The following is a 9311-nucleotide window of genomic DNA, read 5'->3' as shown; positions in this document are numbered from 1 at the left end:
GACCCCGTCGAGGGCTGGATGAACAGTAGACAGTGGAGGGGTGCCCGTGGAGGGGTGGTTGAACAGTAGCCGGTGGAGTAGCGCGTGGTGGATGCTGGATGAACAGGAGCCCGTGGAGGCTGGAGGAGGTCGATGGTATCCCATGGAGGCTGGAGGAGGTCGACGGTGGAGATGAACAGTATCCCGTGGAGCCCCGTTTTGTGGTATGCCACACCCCTCCCGATGAACAGGACCCCCGTTTCGACCGTAGCGCTCCAACACAAGTCTGTTTTGTCTGTTTTGTGGTACGCCACACCCCTCCCGATTAACAGGACCCCCGTTTTGACCGTAGGAGGTCCGTTTCCTCCGTTTTGCGGTACGCCACACCCCTCCCGATGAACAGGATCCCGTTTCGAACGTGGCCGGTCGAACACAAGGCCGTTTCCTCCGTTCTGCGGTACGCCAGACCTCGTTTCCATCGCCTGATCCGTCCAAGCCCTCCTGATGAACACGACGACGCATTCCGTTCCGACCCAGCTGGTTGGCTCCCCATGAACACGACGACGACGCTGTTTCTCCGTTCCAACCCAGCCATGTACACGAGCCCTGGCCGTACGTATGCGCAAGTAGGCGTTCGAGACACCGCCCGTATGTACATATACGTGGCCGTATTTTCTTTCTTGCACACTGGCCACTGCACGTACGTGTACATGCTACGTGCGCGCCTCTACTACGACACGTACGCGCCTCTACTACGACACGTGCGCGCCTCTACTACGACACGTGCGCGCCTCTACATCCACCAGTATGTACGTACACATTCGCGACCAAAGTGACAACGCTACGTACGCTTCGACTAGGTGGGTCCCGACTGTGAGGCACTTCCTTGCGTGCGAAAATGTAGCTGGTGGGTCCCAGTAGTCGGAGGGCGAATCATTATTTTTTTGCCCGACGCACTTCCTTGCGTGCGAAGATGTAGCTAGTGGGTCCCAGCAGTCAGGGGGCGAATCATTTTTTTGCCCGGACGCACTTCCTTGCGTGCAAAGATGTAGCTGGTGGGTCCCAGCAGTCAGGGGGGCGAATTATTTTTTTGCCCGAACGCACTTCCTTGCATGCGAAGATGTAGCTGGTGGGTCCGAGCAGTCAGGGCGAATCGTTTTTTTGCCCGAACGCACTTCCTTGCGTGCGAAGATGTAGCTGGTGGGTCCTAGCAGTCAGGGGGAAACATTTATTTCACGAAATACAGTGGCCTGTCCGATGGGTCCCAGCTGTTAGGTCGAGGAATCATAATTTTCCGCGTAATAAGGAGGCGCTTCCTTGCTGCGGCTGTGGACCCAGCTGTCAGCCTCTCCACGTACATTCCACTTCCGATGGAAGTTGTTCCTTGACCATGTTGACCACGCCGCGTCCTGAGCACCACTGCGGTGGACGACGGCGAGGCCTAGGAAGGGGACGACGCGGAGCCGGGGAAGACGCGGCAGCGGAAGCCCGCGCGGAGAGGAGTACGAGGGTTCACAGGTTCGGCTGTGGTGTGAGGCTGCCGTCGCCGCAGGGCCTGGCCAGCGATGGGAATAGTAGGGGGCGGTGAGGCCTCCGCGGCAGCACAGCCGGCCACGGGAGGCAGGAGCATGCGACACGACCGACGCTGCTTTGGGTGGCTGGAGCAAGAAGACCAGAGGTTGAAGAAGCACTACGACCGTTGGATGGACATCGTACGGTCACTAGAGCTAGAATCGTTCATATTGACTAAGTTGACAAAGCCCTCCATCCTCGTCAACTTAGTTTTCCCACAAGTCATCCTCCCACTATGATGGGTCCCAGCTAGCAGGGGGTATTCATTTTTTTGTGCGTAATAAGGAGGCACTTCCTTGCGTGCAAAGATATAGCTGGTGGGTCCGACATGTCAGCCAGGGGAACATTTTTTTCTCGAAATACAGAGGCCCTTCCAGTGGGTCCCAGCTGTCAGGTGGAGGAATCATTATTTTACGTGTAATAAGGAGGCATTTCCTTGTGTGCGGCCATGGACCCAGCTGTTAGCCTCTCCACATACAGTCCACGTCCGATGGATGTCGTTCGTTGTCCATGTTGACCAGGCCGCGCCGAGAGCACCATGGCGGTGGACGACGGCAAGGCCTAGGAAGGGAACGACACATAGCCGGGTAAGACTCGGCAATGGTTGCCCACGCGGTGGGGAGTACGAGGGTTTACTGGTTCGGCTGCCGTCGCTGGAAAATAACAGGAGGTGTGGGTGAGTAGAGGAATGGCCTGGCCAGCAATGAAGTAGGGTGGGGCGGTGTGGCCTGTGCGGCAGCACAGCCGGCCATGGGAGGTGGGAGCAGGCAGTCCCACCGGAGCTGGTTTGGGCGGCTGGAGCAAAATCAGATATTGAAGAAGCAACACGGCCGTTGGATTAACATCCAATGGTCACTGCTGCTAGAATCGTTTGTGGACTAAGTTGACAAAGCCAAAGTACACGTCAACCTAGTAGACCCACAAGTCAGCCTCCAAATCTGTCCCAAACAGCATACAACCCATAATTTCTAGCCAGATTCAAATTAACTTCAAATCTAAATATACCTTAATTTAAATTCAATGAAATTTTACCCGCATAAAAACAATAAAATTTAAAATATGAAAATCCGAAAGAAAACCGTATTTTGGAACTAATTGCCCGTTTGCTGTATTTTTTCATTCTACAGCCCATTTCTTATTACTTATAGCCCATTTCTTATTACTTACAGCCCATTTTCTGGGCAAAATGCATCCCTCCTCGTCTTGAAAGATTTCCGGCCCAGCAGGGTGTAGAAAAGCAAGTAGGCCTACGTTGGTTATTCTGCAAAAAATAAAATAGCTGGCTAGCATTTTCAAAAAGGAAAAAACAAATTGGGCTAGTCATGTGCTAAACATATGAAATAAAAGCATGGGCTAGACGGGCCACGGGTCCCGCACAACCCAGTTGATACCCTTCTCCGTCCCGAAAAAACAAAATTACTGCGTGCGCTGCTGGGTCCCTACTGTCATCCTCACCATGTACAGTCATCTCCTTATTCCTCTCGGTTGTTGACCATGTTGACAACACCGAAGGGCGGCGCCGCGGTGAGCGAACCAAGGCGGAGGACAATGGTGAGGCCTCGGACAGGAACGAACAGGAGCCGGGGAAGATCACAACTAGCCGTGGGAGGCGGGAGCAGGCGGTCCCGCCGGCGCTGGTTTGGCTTTGGCGGCTCGAGGAAGAAGAGACTGAAGAAACGTGACAGACGTTGAATGTCAATCCAATGGTCAAGGTTGGCACAATCGTTTTTTGACTAAGCGGACACCAAGTAGCATACTTTTTTTATATATTGGAATAAAACTGCGAGGAAAATGCGTTCGTCTGCCGTCCTCCTCACAGGGAACGTTCACCACATAAGTGACTAGCACCCTTGGTTTTCAACCGAGAGGTCTTGGGTTCGAGTCCCATGAATTCTCAATTTTGTCCTCCTTCCTTCCTCGCAAAAAAGGGAAAGAAAATCAAAGACTTGGGAAGGCGTACAGAACAAGCTAGTGTACCAGTAAAGAGACGTTGCCGAGTTTTAGAAAAAAGAGAGACGTGCTCCTGTAGTTGGTTCGAATCCAAACCTAGACTATGACTATATATGGTGCTATGCTACTCTGCAAGTAATGAAACTGACATATCCAACCTTCGCTTCTCCTCTTCTCTACTTACTCTGCCTAGCATCAGAAGCTCTGGCCGCAACAACCATGTCTGCTGGCTGCTCGTCAACCTGCTCTTCAGCAGGCAATAACCAGATATGTGCCAAGTCGCCACCCGTACCATCGCCCGTGGGTCTCATCACACCCCCGCCGGCATGCGCACCGCAGCCGATTGCTCATCGCAACCCGCTGCCGTTGGTGTGGTGCCACTGCTGTAAATCACGCAGAGTCATCCGTCGCGTCTCAACCACAATCCTCAACCCTGGCCGAGTCTTCTACAAATGCCCGAATCATGGGGTAATAATATGTTTAAGTGTTGTTCTGCTGCTTTCAGTTGCTGATTTTTTAATAGTTTGGTTGATGATCTTCCAATTTGATTCGTGCAGAAAAGGGAAGATTCATGTGATTTGTATTTCTGGGAAGTTGCTGATGTGGGGGAATGCAACTATGCTGATTATTTGGTTAGCCGAGGAATCCCAATACCAGTAGGTTGGGGTGTTGGACAAGTAACTGAAGGAACGACAGAAGAGGAAGATGCAGAGCAGAAGGTTAAAGATGCAGTTCCTCTGATCATGGCCACGCAACAGCTGCTAAACGGCCTTGACAACAATGAGGAGATGAAAGAGCTTGTGAAGATAATGGGCAAAATCGATGTGCTCTGTAGGATGATTGTCTCTTTATTTGCAGTGTATGTAGCACTCGTGATGTATGCAGTTGCTATGACATGAACACTTTGCCGAAACTAGTAATGAATGAAACCTGTGTAGCAGGCTGGGCGTAGTGTTGTGAACATCTAATGATTTCTATTAACAGAAATCGGGGGGTATCCCATTTTGCTCATAAATAAATAAATAGCAGAGGCCCTGTCGGGTCAGCTTTGTTCTCATTCGAAGACGTCGAGCAAATTGCAGTCCAACAACAAACTATGTCATCAAATTCAAGTTTCACAGCCAAATATGAGTACAACTAAACACCAATGTCATCATGTTTTAGTTATCATACAATCACCAAACACAAATCAGCATACATAACAAGTGATGTTCTCACAACAAAATACTAAACAACATGTTCATCAGGTTTCAGTTGTCATAACAAACACAATTTCACATAGTAGATAAAAAAACGTCTTCTGACAGGCAAATACGACAAAAGCAATGTAATCATCATCTACAGCAGCAGTGTCAACATCTTCTCCATGTGTATCAGTCTGAATCATAATTCCCCATGGTGTCATCTTCTTCTTCGTCCTCAACATCCTCGAACATTGGCTTCTTCTTGATCAACTCTTGTATGTCCACAGCACGACATGCAATCTTTTTGCAGGCGTCATTGACGTGATGGTTCTCAAAGATATTAGGAACATCTGTGTTATCTTGTACATCAGGATCAGTGTAAGCATCATCTTGTTGTGCAACTTCATTAAACGAATTCCTCTGTTCAAACCTTTGCAATACTCTCCAGTCATCGCTACGTGCAAATGTGTCTTCCAAGAAAAATATATGTGTTGCTTTATTTGCCAAAATAAAAGGCTCATTGGTCTGGTACGCCGCCTTGACATTGATGGATTTGAAATAATCATCAACTCTGGGTTTTGCGATCCTGGAAAACAGGTTATACCAACGACAGTACAACAGAACCACACACCGATGATCCTCGAAACTGGAGATATACTGCAACTGAACAATGTCTGTTATGTTAGCATACATTTCAATTGTCTCTTTGTCATACGTATCCGTGCTCATGACGTCACTGTTTTGTGTCTTCCTGCCTTCATCTCGTGCAAGGGTGTTGTAGCGCACATCTCCAACAACGCAAGATTCATAATGTCTTACCCGAGTATCATGACCCATTGCTAGTGAGTAAAGGGCATCATCAACTGCCTGCCCATCCTCCCACATCTTCTTAACCTATGGTTAGACCATGGTTTACCTTCATCTTGCACCTGCAAATCCTTTCTGATACCCAGGTATGTCAAATCAATCCTAGATTTTAAGGTATCTTTCGTCTTGCCTTCAATATTAAGAAGTATGCCGATAATGCTGTCACATATATTTTTCTCGATGTGCATCACATCAAGATTATGCCGCAGATCCAAATCTTTCTAATACTCCAAGTCCCACAAAGTGGACTGATGTCTACTACACAACCTTCTTCTTGTAGACGTTGTTGGGTCTGCAAGTGCATAGGTTTGTAGGACAGTAGCAAATTTCCCTCAAGTGGATGACCTAAGGTTTATCAGTCCGTAGGATACGTAGGATGAAGATGGTCTCTCTCAAACAACCCTGCAACCAAATAAAAAAGAGTCTCTTGTGTCCCCAACACACCCAATACAATGGTAAATTGTATAGGTGCACTACTTCGGTGAAGAGATGGTGATACAAGTGCAAAATAGATAGTAGAAATAGGTATTTGTAATCTGAAATAATAAAAACAGCAAGGTAACAAGTGGTAAAAGTGAGCGTAAACGGTATTGCAATGATAGGAAACAAGGCCTAGGGTTCATACTTTGACTAGTGCAAGCTCTCTCAACAATAATAACATAGATAGATCATATAACAATCCCTCAACATGCAACAAAGAGTCACTCCAAAGACACTAATAGTGGAGAACGAACGAAGAGATTATGGTAGGGTACGAAACCACCTCAAAGTTATTCTTTCGGATCAATCTATTCAAGAGTTCGTACTAGAATAACACCTTAAGACACAAATCAACCAAAACCCTAATGTCACCTAGATACTCCATTGTCACCTCAAGTATCCGTGGGCATGATTATATGGTATGCATCACACAATCTCAGATTCATCTATTCAACCAACACAAAGTACTTCAAAGAGTGCCCCAAAGTTTCTACCGGAGAGTCAAGAACGTGTGCCAACCCCTATGCATAGGTTCATGGGCGGAACCCGCAAGTTGGTCACCAAAACATACATCAAGAGGCACATGATATCCCATTGTCACCATAGATAAGCACGGCAAGACATACATCAAGTGTTCTCATAAAAGACTCAATCCGATAAGATAACTTCAAAGGGGAAAACTCAATTCATCACAAGAGAGTAGAGGGGGAGAAACATCATAAGATCCAACTATAATAACAAAGCTCGGGATACATCAAGATCGTTCCATAGAGGGAACACGAGAGAGAACACAAGAGAGAGAGAGATCAAACTGGTACATACCCTCAGCCTCGAGGGTGAACTACTCCCTCCTCGTCATGGAGAGCGTAGGGATGATGAAGATGTCCACCGGTGAAGGATCGCCCTCCGACAGGGTGTCGGGAAGGGCTCCCGAGAGGTTTTTGGTGGCTACGGAGGCTTGCGGCAGCGGAACTCCCAATCTATCTTCATATTCGATGGTTTTAGGGTACATAGGGTTATATAGGCGAAAGAAGTCGGTCGGGGGGTGCTCCAGGGGTCCACGAGACAGGGGGCCGCGTCTTGTAGGGGGGGCTATCTCCTGGGCTCCTCGAGGATCTTCTGACTTGATCTCCAAGTCTCCAGGATGATATTCTTCCAAAAAATCACGATGCCGAAGGTTTCATTCCGTTTGGACTCCGTTTGATATTCCTTTTCTTCGAAATACTAAAATAGGCAATAAAACAACAATATGGGCTGGGCCTCCGGTTAATAGGTTAGTCCCAAAAGTAATATAAAAGTGTATAATAAAGCCTATAATCATTCAAAACAGATAATAAAATAGCATGAATGCTTCATAAATTATAGATACGTTGGAGACGTATCAGCATCCCCAAGCTTAATTCCTACTCGTCCTCGAGTAGGTAAATGATAAAGAAAGAATTTATGAAGTGTGAATGCTAGAGGTGCACAAGCTTGATCAATGATAATTCCAATCACCTTTACTAGCATGATAATATGTCATAACAGTAGTTCATCTCATAAAACTTTTCATGAACTAGTAACAAGCAATTCACATGTTAAAGCATAGACCATAAACTTTCTTGAAAGCTAGCAAACTTCAATCTTAGTCATCAAAACAATTGCAATTCATCCTATTTTCAAGAAGGGTCTATGTCAGAGCTTTAATTTAGCAAACTTCACATACTCAACCATCATATAGTCTTCTACAATTGCTAACACTCATGCAATACTTGTGGTTATGAAGTTTTAATCAGACACAGAGAAAGATTGGGGCTTATAATGTTGCCTCCAAATGTATTCACCTTTGGGTGATGTCAACAATAATAGTTCATGCTAACGTACATCCAATTGGATATATATATCAGGATCACCCTAACACAAAGTGCTTGCCAAAGGATAAAATGAAAAAGGGAAAGGTGAAGGTCACCTTGACTCTTGCATAAAGTAAAAGACATAAAGTAAAAGATAGGCCCTTCGCAGAGGGAAGCAGAGGTTGCCATGAGCTTTTAGGGTTGGATACACAAAATCTTAATGCGAAAGAACGTCACTTTATATTGCCCCTTGTATATGGACCTTTATTATGCAGTCCGTCGCTTTTATTGCTTCCATAACAAGTTCGTACAAAGCTTCTTTTCTCCGCACTAATAAGTCATGCATATTTAGAGAGCAATTTTTATTGCTTGCACCGATGACAACTTGAAGGATCTTACTCAATCCATAGGTAGGTATGGTGGACTCTCATGGCAAAACTGGGTTTAAGGATATTTGGAAGCACAAGTAGTATCTCTACTTGGTGCTAGGAACTTTTGGCTAGCATGAGGGGGGAAGGCAAGCTCAACATGTTTGGATGATCCATGACAATATACTTTAACTGAGCTGCGAGAAAACATAACCCATTACGTTGTCTTCCTTGTCCAACATCAACTCTTTAGCATGTCATACATACTGAGTGCTCACAATTATAAAATATGCCTATGATAATATATTTATATGTGAAATCTCTCTTCCTTCAATATTCTTTCATGAATTGTTCAAATGACCAATACAATGCTTGCTAACCGTCAATAAATTTACAACCTCTACTTCTTAGATGTGAAGTCATTACTCCCCATGGGATAAGCAAAAGAGACATATATAATTTCAGATTTATGACAATCAACTCATTCAACCATTTACTCATAGGATATAAGTGAAGCACGTGAGTAAATGACAAACTACTCCAAAAAGATATAAGTGAAGATCAATGAGTAGCAAAATAATTATGTAGCTATATGTAGACTCTCTCTCATTAAAGAATTTCAGATCTTGGTATTGTATTCAAGCAGCAAGAAAAGCAAAACAAAATGACATTGCAAGGATAGCACAACTCATGTGAAGAAGCAAAAACTTAGGCTCAACCGATACTAACCGATGATTGTTGAAGAAGAAAGGTGGGATGCCTACCGGGGCATCCCCAAGCTTAGATGCTTGAGACTTCTTGAAATATTATCTTGGGGTGCCTTGGGCATCCCCAAGCTTGAGCTTTTGTGTCTCCTTAATTCCTTTCATGTCACGGTTTCTCTTTTTATCAAAAGCTTCATTCACAACAAACTCAACAAGAACTCGTGAGATAGGTTAGTATAAACCAATGCAAAACCATATCATATTCTACTGTAACAAATCACTAACATTATTATTCAAAATTGAATACTAAATGCCTCTGCATATTTAATACTCCTATCCTCGAATACAATCATTAAACAAGCAAACATATGCAAA

This window comes from Triticum aestivum, chromosome 1B, assembly GCF_018294505.1.
Source record: "Triticum aestivum cultivar Chinese Spring chromosome 1B, IWGSC CS RefSeq v2.1, whole genome shotgun sequence".
In the NCBI taxonomy this organism is placed as follows: Eukaryota; Viridiplantae; Streptophyta; class Magnoliopsida; order Poales; family Poaceae; genus Triticum; species Triticum aestivum.
The sequence above is the reverse complement of the archived record's forward strand: the minus strand, read 5'-3'. Positions refer to the sequence as shown.